The following is a 17,243-nucleotide window of genomic DNA, read 5'->3' as shown; positions in this document are numbered from 1 at the left end:
GTGCCAGGTTTAAATCAGCTTTGGTCTACTCTCATTAGCTTTTGACGTCCTATCTATTCTCTCTAGTATTGCATTCCTTAGAGATAATGCATCCCCTAAGATAATTGTATCCCTGGAATCCTGTAGCACCTGGATGGACCTTCCATTCAGAGACACAGTTACAACATGCTTTGTTTGGGACCTTAGGCCATACTCCAACACTTACAAAATTAATTAAGTCCTCAGCACAGATGTATTTAGACAGGTCCATGTTCTCTAGAACAGATGCTTGAGTTTCCATTATTATTGATCGCTATGTGGTTTGGTTGTATATTGATGTTTTTACTCCTCCCTACTTGTTAGATTTGGGGGTCTCTAGTTGGCACAGGTAGGTACTTGTGACAAATAGGCCCCCTTAGCTCTAATCAGGGTAAGGGGGTACACTCCTAAAATAACCCCTGGTCACCCCCTTGGTAGCTTGGCACGAGCAGACAGGCTTATCTCAGAGGTAGTGTCTGAAGCATTTGTGACCACATACAGTAATCAAGTGACAACACTACAGATGGACACCACACAGGTTTTTATCACAAATAAGTATTCTTTATATAGACTTATCACAAGACCACAAACAACAAAAATCCACAATACTCTACTTAAAATGGTACGTTTAGCTTAGTTCTGTTTAATCCTTAAAATGCGACACTTTGAGTCAATGTACCTTACGATGCGTTACGCTTCCACAATTAAAGTATTACAGCGATGGAAATGTGGAAAAGTTCAGGTGCAAAGAAATAAAGACGTGAAGTTCTTCCAGATGCGGCACGCTTCTCTGAGTATGTGAAAAATCTTGATTCGATGAGTCAGCTGCAGCGGCGACACCCTTGTTCCGCGATGCGACGACAATAGCTTCGGCGGCGAGACTCTTCTCCAACGTTGCGAGGCGCTTCCGCACAATGCAACAACTGCAGCAACAACACCCTTGTTCTGTGATGCTTCCCCGTGGATGCAAGGCGCTTTTCTTGATGTGGTGCAATAGGACAGATACAGCGGCGACATCCAAGATGCAACGGCAGCAGCAGCAGAGACGGCGACAAGCTTCCTCTTCCTTGCGAGACGCTTCTCTCGATGTGGTGCAATACAACAGCTTCAGCGACGACATCCAAGATGTGACAGAAGCAGCAGCAATGGCGACACACTTCTTCCTCTTGAGTCGCGCTTCCAGCTCCTTGCGACGCGCAGTTCCTCAGAAGGCCCAAAACAGCAGCAGGCACTTCCCAAGGAGCTCTGGGGAGCTGGGGGTTGAAGTCTATTGCCCCGAGACTTCAGCAGGATGCAAGCTCTTTAGGCCAATCCCCCAAGCAGCACTTCAGCTTAGGGATAGTCTCTCCTCAGTGTCTTCGGGTTCCTCTCCTCAGCAATGTTTTTTTCTTGTTTGTCCAAAAGTGATCTAAATTTATGAGATCAGGGTCCCAATACTGATACCCCTTTGTCCTCTGAGGGCAGAGGGGCCTTTGCACAGTCCAAACCAGTTCTGGAGCACTCTGTTGACATGACCCCTTCTTTCCTTTCACAGAGCAGGGCAGAAACATCAGACGCCCCACAGGAGGTGGAGCCGGCATTGTGGAAGGAAAGGCACAGCCCTATTCAGATCCCTGGTGCAACTTCTCCCTCCCATCTAGATGCAGATCTCTCTATCACCACTCGGCTGACTCACTCTGTCTCCTGGAATCCCGCAACCCTGTCACCCAAACTCCAGACAAGGAATTCACAACCTAGCAGAGTCAGGCTAGGATAGTTAGACAAGAAATTACCTACTTTCTAAAAGTGGTATTTTCAAACATAGAATGCTAAAATCAACTTCACTAAAAGGTGTATTTTATCATTCTGAGTTCAGGTGTACTAAACTCGAATTTTTACCTTGTTCTCTGAGTCCGTTAGGATCATAAGGTGTAATAATCTAAGTACCCATTCTGGCCTGTGGAGAAGAGGTAGCCTTTCAATAGTGAAAAACGAAAATAGCTGTAATTCACTATTAGGACATGCCACACACATCAAGGCATGTCCTACCTTATACTTACATTACACCCTGCCCTTGGGCCTACCATAGGGGTGTCTGATATGAAAAAAAGGGAAGGTTTAGGGACTGGCAAGAGGGTGCACTTGCCCAGTCAGCATGGCAGGACCAGACTGCACACAGGCTCTGCAATGGCAGGCCTTAGACACACTTTTACAGGCTGATTCTGTTGGTGGCACAGCCAGTGCTTCAAGCCCGCTAACAGCAATTGGAGTACCAGCCCTGGGCACTCCTGGTGCACTGTACTAGGGTCTGACAGGTAAACCAAACCAGCCAATTATGGAATCACTAATTCATACATTAATTTAAAATAAGGAGAGCATATGCACTTTAGCACTGAACAGCAGTGGTAAAGTGCCCAGAGTAATAAAATAGCCAACAGGTCAGAAAAAATATAGGAGGAAGGCAAAAAGTTCAGGAATGACCCTGAAAAAAGGGCCAAGTCCAACACTACTGATATAACATTCATCCTGCGCATGGTCGCCCAGAGATGGATATTGCTTGGACTAATCCCCCTTTGATCAGGAAGTGCTAACCCATAGGATCCATTGTGCACTGGTGCACAAGTTTCAGTCTCAGATGAGTATTATTGAAAAGATGAGCCATGTAATTTGTCTCCACCTCCTCTGGCAGGCTCTTCAGCATCCTCATACACCTCTGTCTCCTTCACATGCTACTGATGACTGTGCACCTGATACTTTCATTGTCAGTCTCACTACCCAGGGCCAAGGCTTTGGTATTATTTCTTGCATTGCCTGAGGCCCAAGCATCTCAGGTTAACTACTCAAACTGTGATCAACATACTTTCCTAAAGAGAATTGCACAACAGGCTCATCAGTGTGAATGTCAATATTTGGGATGGCAGAATTCATGACAGGACTGGGAGCTGAAGCAAAACAACACAGAATAATATTAACAGACGCGAATTGAACTGAACAATAGAGATAGCGAGAAAGTTTACGTCCATGCAGGTTGACCCGTAGAATTCTGCACTCGCCTGCCTCAACCCTCAGGTGTTTTTCTGTGTTTCTAAGGGAAGTTCAGCTCTTTCCTCTCCAATGATAGTTCAGGACTACAAATCAATGTGCAAATCCCTTTTTTCCATTACCATCACCTCCAGAGATTAAGACTAAATCAAAAAAGGGCACTGCAAAAGTTGGTTCTAAGGGTGACTATGGAAAGTGTGAAAGTTAAAACAAGTGTGTAAACTAGAACAATGGTAAACTATACTCAACCATGATTGCCCATGCATCAATGGTAGTTGTTTTTCTTTTGTCAGTGAATATAAAAACTGATGAATGTATGCTGCTTATAGTCAGAAAACTTCTTTATTGGCGTAGGATTTGGTACAGCCCTTTGCTTCCTTCGGTGTTAAAAGAGAATATCGGAAGCAGAAATATTGTGGGACAAATTATCGTGACAAGAATATTGAGGACAAAAATGTTGTGAAGGTGAGTTTCTGTAGTTAAGCAAAGTTTTACTTTACATATGCTGTGGCGATATACATATCGCCCATACTGAAAATAACTATCCTTCCAGTGATCTTTATAGTATTAGGAAAAATAATGAGTTTTCTATAAAAAAAAAACTCACACACCAAAATGTCTCTTGGCAGCATGCTTCATCATCGGGTTCTTCCCGCCCAACTGCGGGATGTTTTTTTTTATAACTGACGGAGACGTGTGAGCACTTTGTAGGGTGTGGTCTATAAAGTGATTAGTGTTATGGGAGTGGAAGGTTCAGACAAGTGAGTTAAAAAATACCTGGCTACGTGGTTCCCAAGTTTTATTAAATCCTGTAGCTGAGGAAGAGGAGAAACACACTGTGATGGGTGGGTGTCTCCTGGTCTACACGTTTCAAACCTATCCCCAAACGCTTTTCATCAGGACCAGAAAAAATGATCCCTGGTACCACTCCTATAACAATACCCTATTGGTTTTCTTAATCAATGAATCAATATTAAGGTGAAACGAAATATTATCATGCAAATACAACACATAGCAGGTATATTTCTTGAATAAGATCTGGAAAGATAGGACATTATGTTATTGTTAATTTGTCAATGAAGTTGTATTAAAAAAACGCATCACCAACTTGTGGAACAAAAGTGATATATTTTTCACTCATGCATGACTAATCCTTGCATTTAACCTTGGTAGTGTTGTGTTGCCAGAGGAGAAAAACAAACAAGACAATACAGTACATATAACATAAATCACACACTCTAGGAGGTAGTTATACTATATGCTAAAGGAGAACCTAGGGTAGCTACTCCATACATCTGTGTAACGGTACGTTGGATGTATGACTGGTAGTGAGAAAATTGTCGAGTTGAAATAAAACAGTGTGCTCATGGAAAAAGAACCTTAAGTTCTGATTCAACCTACAAGGTTATTGCCTACTTTTTGCCCCATGTGAGAAGCTGGTTAGACTTTTAAAGATATGCTTGTTCCATTCCGAAAGAAAAATGCTTGATGTCAAAAGAGGATCGCCTCTGCAGTACTCACATCCTCAAAGCTGCACCCTCGCATTGCATACTCTGCCTGTCCATAGCTCCATGGATGAATGTAAGAGCGGAGACCATCCTGTTAAATGTCAGGTGGTCTCGTGCTCGGCGTCCTCATGTTAGCGGTAAACTAGACCCCTAACCCATCTAGATATCCGCCCATTGGTGGCACAACTTTTTGGATTACTCGTATTTCACTTTGCTGGTTCGTGCCTGCTACCCGGCAGGTAGCACACTAATGGTTGTAAAAAAGATGTATTTGAAAACGGGCTCCATTTGAAAATTAAATTAGAAACAACCATTCAGTATTCTGAAAAAAAGGGGGTTTGTTTCAAAGAGAACAGGATGATCATGCTTGAGCTGTATGTCAGAAGGGGTGGGAGTCAGGACTGGGCAGGTAGTGCCACAGGTTTTGTTAACATTTGCGGTTTTTAAGGGGTTAGGCACATATGGAGGAGCTTTATAAGCAAAAATTCTGGTCATAATTGGAAAATATCCATTAGGAAAGTTCATGAAAAAAATAAATATATAAAATATATATATACACAAAAGAAAGGAACGGGCAGGTAGCGCCCCGCACGGTCACCTTTGTTTAAGAAGAAATCATTCCTTCTTCAGGCTGGAAAATGGTGTGGCAAAGCGCTTAACTTTATATATGTCAGGTGATTGTGAATGTAATCTTAACAGAATGCAACAACATTTGTAAGTGCCAATGGCAAACTTTCCCAAGACTACAACTGAATGTATCAGATTACTAGCACAGCAAAAAAACACTAAATGTACATTTCATATTATATTTTCAGTAGCATTATTTTTAAAACACAAACTGTAAGAGTGATTGCCATCAAACTAAATATTTGAGTTAGAATTAGAGAGCATGTCGTACATCAGTCACGTGCAAGAAAGTGTCCAGAGGACGTGGAAGCAGAATATCATGGTCAGGATATCCTCTGACATAAATATTGTGTTCTGATTATCATCTACAACAATTTCAGCCCATCAGACCAATTAAAAATGTGCACCCAATCGAATGGTAATTTTGTAAACAATATTTAGAAAGTAACATTGATGTCAAATGAGATATCTGTGTATGATATTCTGGCATGCAATCATCTAGATAAGAGATAAATCTACATATCATTACAGAGGGCAGGGCTAGTGAGAGCAAGCCCATTTGTTTCAGGGAGACTGCTCTGTTTGTGAAGTATTGTTTGAGAGCCTGAGGTTTGATGGGCTGTGGAGGGATTTGCTTCTGGTATTCTAGCAAACAACCTTCTCAATGGCAGATTTGCCTCTTAGGCAGGGGCACAGATTAATGTGTTTTGTTTGCATCATTGTTAGACCTGCACCATTAGTGTAGGTCTCCCCGGCATTTTTTGCCTTTGCCTCCTGTGTTTTTGCTGTGTGTTCGACTCAGTTTTGCTGGTCCAGATGCCAAAGTGCAAGTGCTCCCTTTGTAAATTATTGTTATGGATTGGTGTTTCCATGATTGGCTATTTGATTTACTAGTCAGTCCCTAGTACAGTGCACTGTATGTTCCCAGGGCCTGTAAATGCTGCTAATAAGCTTGCAGCACTGCTTGTGCCACCCACATAAGCAGCCTGTAAATGTAACTCTGGCCTGCCATTGCAGAGCCTGTGGGCAGGCAGGTACAGCCCTGTCGACTTGGCAAGTGCACCCATTTGCCAGGCCCTAACCTTCCCTTTTCTTACATGCCCCTAAGGTAGGCCCAAGGTACCCCTGTGGGCAGGGTGTAGAGTATGTGAGAGGTAGGACATGTCCTGATGTGTGTGGCATGTCCTGATTGTGAATTACTGCCAATTTAGTTTTTCACTATCGCAAGGCTACCTTTTCAAATTGGACAGAATGGGGAGGTTGCGTATAACATCTTATAAACATAACTACTTATGGGAACAAGGTAGGAAAATAAAGTTTAGTATGCCTAAACTCAGACTGTTAAAAGGCATATTTTAGTGAGGATGATTTTTACATTCTGTGTTTGAAAATTCCACTTTTAGAAAGTAGGTATTTTGTACGTAGCCATGAAGTGTGCCTCTGCTAGGTTTGTGCATTGCATGTCTAGATTTTGGATGACAGGGTCTAGGGGTGAGCGGTGGCTCCAGAGAGCCTGATGAGTTAGGGCTGGGATAAATAGACCTCGGCTGCATTTAGAGTAGGGGGAGGAGATTTCTTTTCACCTGAATGGGCCTGATCTGCCAAGGAGAATGTTGGCTCCACCTCCTACCAGGAAGCTGCACCACAGAGGACTGAACTGGTTTTTACTGAGCACAGGGCTTTTCTGCCACCAGTGAACAGAGGATTTTGTAGTATAAATATTGGGGCCCAGAACCCAGAACTTTAGATTATTTCTGGGAATCAAGAGGAACCTTTGCCAAGGAGAAGAGCTAGAGAAGCTCAGGAGGAATACTGCCTCTGTGTTGTTTGCTGTCTGGGGTTGGCCTGCAGTGGCTACTTGCTGCCAAGGAAAGGATAAGGACTTTGCTTTTTTCTGTGTGCCCTGCTTGGGGAAGTTCTTCAAGGGCTTTAAATAAAGCTTGCCTCCTATTCTGAAGTCTCAGGGACACATGGACTTTAATATCTTCTGTCTTTCTGCTTCTGGAACAGCTGTTTCAGCTGCCACAAAAGGAAATTGTAACACTGTCCTTTGGATATTCCTGTTGTGTCTAGTTCGTGTGGTGCCATTTCATCAGAGGCAGGGCCACCTCATATTCACAATCCTGGATGACTGACTAGTAAAATCCAACTCAGCAAAGTAAAACTCCCACCTCCATGACAACTTGCATCACTCTGTTAGTTTGACTCAACCTGATACTCAAACCTGGAAAAAACTGTCCATCTACCCCCACTACATTTAAGCAATATCAGGGAACAATTCTGAAGACACAGACCAACTAGGCATTACTTACTACCAGTAGAAAGATTGACTACAAATGTCTGCAGGCACAATACAATATCAATAAGAAAATTCATGGTGCTTCCGGTTGTGAGGTCGCCCTGCATAGGGCTCACTCTTTTCTGCTGCCATATAAACAGAAGGATCCAACATGAATTAGAACTCCCGTGTTAATAAGTAATAGGGTCATGTGGCTATGTCTTTAATCTGGCTCTGCTGTGACAGGGAGTCCCAGAAAACCTAAAAGCAGGTCCCTCATTTCAACCTAAGATCTTGTATCACAACTTAGGTTAATGAACCTGGCAGGTTGGTTCCTGACCACCTAAATTTCAGACGTTTAGATGATTCCACAGATTGCAGGAACATATTGGGGCATGCACATACCCATGCTACAACTACAACTAAAACCTACAATTCAAGAGGAAACTTTTCTTTCCAGCAGTGCGAGGGTACAGCTACAGCAAATTCTACTGCAGTAACTCAAGCAGAGCTAGGTAAGGTCAAAATTACACCACAGTTAGGATCCATCTGGTAGCAATATCTAAGTTCAAAACATCTGATGATTCTCCATCCTTCACTTTCTGCCACAAGAAAGTGAAGTGGGACAAACTTGGAGGTATAGTGAGCATGCATTTCACCCGAAACGTATTAGCAGATATCTGAAGATCAGTTTCATGGTAGACGAGGCATACATTCACTAAGCAATACTGCCTGGACTTAAGTACAGCAGGGACATTTTAGTGGGTCAAGTAGTCCTAAGCAGCATGTTTCACTGTATGTGAGACAACTTCCCATTTGTTAGATATTTGTTATACTGCTTGCTATTCTGATTCAAGAATGTGATGTTATGAAAAGTTCATTGATGGAGAAGAAACGTTTTACTTTCATGTACCTCCCATTTTTCAGCATTGGTATTTTTCATCAATTCACATGCGACCCTTCCTCCTCCCCGGTCAGAGGCTGTCTCCCTATTGTTATGCTTCCATATTTTGCTAAGGAATTCAAGCTATGGTGAGCTCCATGGGGGGTACATAGGTAAGGACGGCCACGTCATGAACTTACATTTTGTTGTTTAAAATAAGGCGGACGTGCTAGTGAACAAACACCACTTGTTGGGCCCACGACCATTTTAACACTGTTTTTGCTATTTTAAATATCCCATGAATTCCCAGCATGATGACAGGATATAATGCGGTTAAGGGTGAGGAATGCACACCTAGTTTTCAAAACGTTACATCCAGCTTCCTCTTTTTACTTTTTTTGATAGCGTGCAGATTGGTAATGTGGCATGCCCAAATGCCACCAGGTTCGACCATGGTAATTACAAATGGGACACGTTCATGCCCCAGCCAAATGCACAGCTTAGTGCCATCCTTGCGACATTCAAAACTCTGTCAGTTTTACTCCAAATTTTCATTTTTAAACTTTTACAGTTTTCTCCTCTTTTTTTACATCATTCTCAATCTTATTTTAGAGTCCACGTGTGGAATGTATGCCTTTTTTCAAATTTCTTATATTTACTCTGTGCCCATCCGGACCTCTTGAATTAATACGATCAATGCCTGGCTCATCTCAAGCAGTGTTTATTCCATAAAAACCCAATGCATTTCGGGCGACACAGCGCCCTTCTTCGGGGGGTCACTAAAAATAATAAAACATTTCCCAATTAAACATCCATTTTCAAGTGTACATTTAAAAGAAAAATTTCACACAAGTTATCATCAGATTATCAATTTTGTACCCAGCTACCATTTCTATATTGCGGTTCATGGTAATTGAGTGAAGGTAAAGAGCAGGAGAGGTAGTGACGGTTCGCACGGAAGGAAAGGAGCCCTTCCCCAAAAGATTATACATAATGAAACCTGGAGTGATTGCATTTTTCGTCTAACATTAGAAGTAAAAACAACTCCAAATATTTGTTTTATTGGACACCTCTACTTTATTTTTCCCGGCCACCAATTAGTTTTTATTCTCCTGCTTCCATTTTCAAAACACATTGCTTTCCTCCTCACAGCATGTATTTTTAGATTGTTTTGCTAATTATATTGTGACAAATCATTCATTTTTTGCTTGTCTATCTGTGTCAAATCAATGAGAACCAAGCTGTCTGCATACACAAGTATGATAATTGCATGATCCCTTAGATAAAGAGAAAAGCATGAACATTTCCCAACCTGTAAATATTAAGGGGCTTATTTACAAGAAACTGACATATTGCTGCGTTAAAGCAGCAATGCGATATTTTCCTTGTGCCTGCGGGAGAAACCCCAGCGCAACAATGGATGCACTGTATTTACAATACGGCACACCATGGCGTAAGGATTGACAGGTGCGTCAGAAATTCTGATGTATCTGTCGGCGCAAACACACGCATTGCTGGAGTTTTGTATTAAGCCTGATGCAACTGCAGCAATTCATGTAGGAGGCCTATCCTTATTGCACCGCGTCACTCCTTACGCCTTCTCCAAGCAGGCGTAAGGTATTGACGCAGTGGCATCCTAGAAGTGGCGCAGTGAAATCTTGTAGATTTCACTGCGTTACTTCTACAAAGCTTTCTTGCGGGGAACGCCTTCCCTGCATATATTATACATCATACCTGACGCAGGTATTATGTGGAGCAGGGGTTTACAAGGTGGTGCATCTGCCTAGATGCGTCACTTTGTAAATAAGGTGCAACCTTGTGCACTGTTTAAGACGCCGCAGCATCACAAAAAGTGACACAATGGTGGTGCAGAAGTGTTGCAAAGGGCTTGTAAATAAGCCCCTTAGTTACTATAAAAGAGGAACCAAGGGGCAACACAGGTTAATACGTTTACCAATTGTAATTTTGTCTGAATCTCTATTTGAACCGTCTGCCAGAATCTGACCATGATGTCCTCTGTATATTCAATTAGTGGTCCCAGTAGAGTGCCATCTAGTCTCACATCATTTAACTTCGGCCATAAAAGCACCCTACCTCTTCCGCAAAAATCTCTGAATGTGTAGTATATGCCTCTTTCCCTCGTGCTGTACTCAGCACGAGGGAACACTCCATGTTATTGTTTGTATCCTGTTCCATGGCTCCGTTCGGTTCTAGCACTCCGGTCAACGTTAGTCAGTTGCCCGGAGTTCTGGAGTCGAGCGGCAGCACATACCTGTGGGTGTTGCTTTAACTGCAATAAAGAAGACTGCAATCTACTACACTTGCCTACGGAATATCCTTTATTACATTTGGCGAAGAGCGGGTCCTGAACCTCTTCTAAACACCCACCAGGAAAATACTCGGCCGACTTTTTCAGCTCGCCCACTCAACTCCCTTCAGACGCTTCACCTTCAAACCTCCGTTGAACTGCCTTGCTTTCCAGTCTTTGGCGGTCTGCACTTTGCCTGTTTCCTTGGGATTTCCTCGCAAACTCGACATTTCTTGGACGGTGACGGTTCGTCTCGAGCCTCTGAGCCCGTGAGTACTCAGCATTCCTTGCGCGTCATCACCGCGCGTCATAACCCACCCTGACGTGCATTCGATGCAGCTGAATTTGACCTCACCTACGCCTCTCCGTCAACACGTACACGTAGGGCGGCCATCTTAGCTGGTTGCCTAGCTACAGCTACACACCCTGCGCTAGACGCTCACACGGAGTCAGCTCACTTAAAATTAACACTGAATTTCAACCTCCGCTTCGTTTTGCTGACATTTCTTCGTCATTTGGAAACTCAAATACTGGTATTTTCATGGTTCTACCTACATTCATTTATATGACAAAATTAATTTCTTCATTTTGAAGTGTGTTCTTTCGGTGACAGGCACACCACTGCCTGCATCTCAGTTGTTTAAAAGTTTTAATTTGTTTAATTTTCCTTTCATTTCTTGGGCACATGTCATTGTTTTAATTATTTTCCTTACGTCATTTTATTCAATTTTGCTGTAACTGTGAAATAACTCATTTTGAATGGCTTCTTCTCAACAATTTGCTCAACCTCCACCTTTTCTTCAACTTCCTGGAAAGCCTACTATTCCTTGGCGTCAATGGGTTAGAGCTTTTGCTAATCATATTGTTGCAATTGATGCAGTCAAATTCACTCCTGAAAGAAAAGTCGCTATTTTATACGGTTGCTTAGGAGTTGCTGCACAGAATGTCTTTGAAAATCTTCCTAGATCCCCTGCACCCTCTGGCGAGGCAGGTGATCACTGGGATGAATATAAGGAAGCTTTGTCTCGCTTAGCTCGGCATTATGGTGAAGAACCAAATGAAATGCTCGAAAGACATAACTTCTTTAAAAGAAGACAACGTGAGGATGAATCCATTGAAGAGTACATTGCCCAGTTAAGAATTTTAGCTTCCACTTGCGAATTTGAATCTAATCCTGACATATACATCCGGGATCAATTTGTTTTCGCTTGCTATTCCAAAAAGATTCAACAACGCCTGTTGAGTTGTAAGAAGCCTACACTGCAAGAGACCATTGACATTCCTAAGAGCATTGAAAGGTCCATTACAACATCTAATGCTCTTCAGAAAGATCAACCTCATACTTCGTTTCATTCTTCTTCGGTTGATAATTCTAGTTCTGTTAACGCTGTTAATGTGAATAAGTCTTTTAAACAATTGCCAAAAAAACCTAACCCCTTTTGTTACAGGTGCGGTTCTAAGTCCCATATTGGCAACAATCCTACTTGTCCTGCTCTTGGCAAAAGATGTGTTTTATGTAAAAAAAATAGGACATTTTCAAGGTCTTTGCAGATCGGTCAAAAGGTCAAACAAACCTTCTGTTAATAACATTGTTTGTCCTGATATGGATGATTGTATTGATGAATTTCAAGATATGGTAGTTTCTATCCAATGCAATTACATTCATGCTCCCAAATTGGTTAAAGGTCCTTTCTGCTCTGCTCTCTTTGGTGACATTGAAATTTTGGTGATGGCAGATTCCGGATCTCCAATAACCATTTTGAACGATGTATTATTTAGTGAAAAATGGAATAACTCCATTTCTTTGATTGAATCTGACCTCAGTCCTAAAGCATTCGGTGAATTTGACAATATTATGCTTGGTTATTTTAACTATAGGCTAGAATGCTTTAACAGATCTATTATTACCAAAATTTACGTTGCCATTAATGGTCGCAATATTGTTTAATGGCAAGATCTCGCCAAAATGGGTCTTTTCTTAGTGCCTGGTTCTGATGATCCCATTAGAGTTGGTGATCCTCCGGAGGGTTACTCTCCTGCTCCACCTTTTGTTTCCGAATGTCTCCTCGTCAATGATCATGAGTCTGACATCAAACAAATTTTGGACAAATTTCCAAAAGTCTTTTCTAACCAACCAGGTACTGTCAAAGGTTTTCGACATGAGATCAAATTGAAAGCTTCTGCTCAGCCCATAGTTCATAAAGTTCGCCCTGTTCCCATTAGCGCTAGGGATGAACTTAAGTCAGTACTCACTTCTCTTAAAAATGATGGTATCATTGCACCTTCAGACTCTTCTGAATGGGTTTCGCCGATTGTTAGAATGGCGAGGTCAGGCTATGTGCCGACTTACGCACATTAAACAAAAATATTTTGGTTGATTGCCACCCCCTCCCCAAAATTCATGATCTCCTGGCCAATCTGGGCGGTGCAAAATATTTTTCTTTAATTGATTTGCGTTCGGCATACCATCAGGTTCCCCTCACTGAGGCCTCTCAGGATCTGACCACATTTGTGACCCCATTTGGAGTTTATAAATATTTGAAACTTCCCTTTGGATTAGCCAGTGCTGCTAGTGTCTTTCAAAAAATAATGGATCATCTCTTTGAGTCTATTCCTGGTGTACAAGCCTACCAGGATGACATTTTGGTCTTTTCTCCTGATTGGAATTCGCATTTGTCACATCTGACTTCTGTTTTAAGCAAACTAAACGAATCAGGCATGACGGTCAGAGCTGACAAATGTAAGTTTGGCTCTCAGTCTTTGGATTACTTAGGTCACACTTTAACTCCCGAAGGCATAAGACCCAAGTCCTCTCTTATTGAAGCCATCACTCATGCTTCTCCTCCCAAAGACAAGGATTCCCTTCGCTCCTTCCTGGGTTTAGCAGAGTATTTCGCCCGTTTTGTCAAAGGCTACGCACAAATTGTTGAACCCCCCCCCTTTGCAAAGGTTCAAAATTTGTTTGGTCAAAAGAAATTGACGCCTCTTTTGCTCACATCAAGAACATGAATGTTGGAGCACCTGCGTTACATCCTTTTCAAGATTCTGCTAAATGTTTCATTATGGTTGACGCTAGCTTGACGGGCTTAGGTGCTGTTTTAGGACAGTGGGTCTCAGGAAAGGAGCACACAGTTGCTTTTTCTTCCAGGAGACTCAAAGATTCCAAAACACACTATAGCACTATCGAGCGTGAGTCCTTGGCTTGCGTATGGGCCATTGAGAAGTTCAAAAATTATATATGGGGACGAGAATTTGATTTGTATACTGATCACAAGCCCCTCACTCAGCTTCTCAATGGTGATGGTCTAGGGAGAGCTTCTTCAAGACTTGTCAGACTCTTATCAAAATTACATGAGTTCCATTTCAATATAAAGCACATTTCTGGTGGCAAGAACTTTCGCGCTGACTGCTTATCTCGCATGTCGCTTAATGATTCTTCTGATTTGCAAGAAATTGGTGACATCGAGTGTGTAGTTGCACTCTTGATGCGACAAAGTTTTGTCCAGGCATCACAGAAGAATCGTGGTCCAAAGCATTTGAAAATTATCATAACTTAAAATTAGTTGCTCAATATATTTCCAAAGGCTGGCCTGAGAATAGGAAACTGCCTAATGAGTTAAAAGCGTTTGCTATGATTTCTTCTGAACTTTCCTTAGTTAACAATTTGATAATGAGACATGATGTTTTTGTTCCCCCTTCAGATATCAGACCTGATATCATTAAATTTGCACACCAGGGCCATCTTGGCATCACCAAAACGTCTCAACTTATCAAATCCCATTATTGGTGGCCTTCTATCGAGTCTCAGGTAAAAGTTTTCATTGATTCCTGCAATGAATGCTTACTTTCGTATAAGAAATGGAAACTTATGAATACACCTCTTCATCCTGTTCCTTTTCCGGATAAACCGTGGGAAAAGGTCGGCTTGGATTTTTCTGGCCCATTTGATGTCCTTCCTCACGAAATGAAATACGTCATTGTTCTAATTGACTAGCATTCAAAATGGTTGTATCACATGTTTTGTGATTCCCCCTCTTCTGCCAACGCCATCAAATTTTTGAAAATAATTTTTATTATTGAAGGCTGTCCCTCTGTGGTAGTTACTGATAATGGTTCCCATTTCATATCCGAAAAATTTACCTCATTTTTACTGGAACATGATGTCGTTCATTTTAAAGTGGCCCTTTACTCGCCCACTTCAAACGGTTTGGTTGAACGGGCTAATAGAGTTCTCAAAGATGCTATTCAAACAGCCATTTCCTCTCACAACGACGGCAAGAATTTTCTTGAGGAAAAGTTCTGGTCGTACAATATTTCTCCTCATAGTACAACTGGTATGTCCCCTTTTTCTTTGTTGAGAAATAGGAATGTTCATACCAAATTGTGCCCCAAGTGGTTATCTCAGAGGAATGTTGTAACCCAAGTCCAGGAACCTTGTGACGTTAATTTGTCCAATAGAGTTTTACAAAAGCAGACTCTCATGAAGGAAAAACATGATTTGGGTAAATGTTTTAATTCAGCTGATTTAAAAATCGGTGATTGGGTTCTTATCAAAAACCCAAGAAGAGTTTCTAAAGGTCTCTCCAAATTCTCTACCCCAGTCCAAATTACTTCTGTTAGTAAAGCTTCTGCTTTACTTGGCAGTAGAGGATGGTGGAACAAGAGAGCTTTAGTCCTCTTGACCGTTTCACAAGCTCGCTCTTTATTGAATCTAACAAAGGAGCAATTTGATCAGTGTGACTGGTCTTTTTGGTTAGATGTGCCTTTTTCTACTGATTCCTCTTCCTCGAGTTCTTTTTCTGATCCATCAGAGTCACTTTCAAGTTCCTCTCCTTCCTCCATTGTTGCTGAGGTTGAAGGGGAAGTTCCACGTCAAACTTCTGGTTCATCTGTTCGATGTAGGAAGTTACCTGTCAGGTTTAATGATTATGTTTTAGGATGAAATGCTCTTGTTTTCTTTTCTTTTCATCACATGTTTTTATTCTTTTGCTTTCTACTTTCAAATGTTGTGAAGAAGGAGAAGGTGTAGTATATGCCTCTTTCCCTCGTGCTGTACTCAGCACGAGGGAACACTCCATGTTATTGTTTGTATCCTGTTCCATGGCTCCATTCGGTTCTAGCACTCCGGTCAACGTTAGTCAGTTGCCCGGAGTCCTGGAGTCGAGCGGCAGCACATACCTGTGGGTGTTGCTTTAACTGCAATAAAGAAGACTGCAATCTACTACACTTGCCTACGGAATATCCTTTATTACAGAATGCTGTATCTAACTATAGTGTCTGACCCCCCACAAACCTATCAATCAATAGCCTCAAAGCGAATGAACTGTCTACTGTAAAACATCGTTCATGAAAATCCATGAAAGCAAACTGATCTTATCAGCCCATTCTTTTATTTACCTAAATACCACATTCATAAAAAAATGTACAGAAACATCTAAGAATTTGCAGGATCATCTATAGCTCTTTAAAAAAAAAATATGCAGAACTATAAATCTCATTTTCCAAGAAACTGGTAAATGTTTTGACTGAAAACACTCTTGAAAGGTTTCTCCAAAATGTTGGCTAGCTCTCAGATTGTAATTTGATAAGTGAGATTGGCACACCATCAGGCCCCATGAGATCTCGAAACCTTCATTTGCCTTCGCATTGTCACTATCTATTTTTTGAAACCTAATTTTCCATACAGCTGTAGGACCAATTCAATAGCAGCTTTACAGCAGTCAAAATTATAAACATGTCTTTCAAGTTACATAACCTGGATAAATAATCCCTCCTAATAACTAAAACTATGGTGGGAACCTAGGTCTTTGCTTCTCACCGGGATTTGAAAATGAGAAATATATTTTCTGCTCCTAGTGATCTATTTTCCTGAAATGAACAGCATGCTTATTTTTTGCTAGGCTATTGCTTATTGCAGGAAAGCAGGAATGTCTTTTCATCTTCTCACACTTTATGCAATCAATTTTTTTACTTGACGTACATTAAACTGACGGTAATATGTTTAGCATCAGTTTACTAGCTTTATGTTAGTGTGTTTAATTCCACACGACAATATCTGCATTTTTCCGTATCTCAATGTGAGGGAGGCAGAACGCACATCCCCTCCAATAACAGTAAAACCCCACACACTACGGGATGGATTATTTACCGTGGCGAGGACTATGAAACAGCGGAACCGGCACAACTAACAGCCAACTCTTCCCTCCTCCCACAGAACGCAGACCCGGATACAGTCCGGCAGCTGGAAGGCGGGACGGGATACTCCCTCGACCAATCCGGAACCATGCTGGGAGGTCAAGGTCAGAAAAAGGATGGAGCCGAGACAGGAGGTTCGACCGCAGGAGACAAACCGGAAGAAGATTGCTGGGAGCTGGGGAATAGCAACGTGGACGCCGGAGCAGGAGAAACCGAAGATGAGAGCCCCGAAGCGTGGACGGAGGAGTGGTGGATCCCGGAGGACGAGCAAGCCGCCACAACTCAGGAGGGACTCAGGGAGGGGATGGGAATGATAAACGGGCGGTGGGAGGCGATAGTAATCGGGGTAGGTGAGTGCTCTAAATATAAGGACACCCCTTATAGACGTGACAATTGCAAATCTCT

The sequence above is a fragment of the Lissotriton vulgaris genome, chromosome 3_2 (assembly GCF_964263255.1).
Source record: "Lissotriton vulgaris chromosome 3_2, aLisVul1.2, whole genome shotgun sequence".
NCBI lineage: Eukaryota > Metazoa > Chordata > Amphibia > Caudata > Salamandridae > Lissotriton > Lissotriton vulgaris.
Note: the sequence above shows the minus strand (reverse complement) of the source record.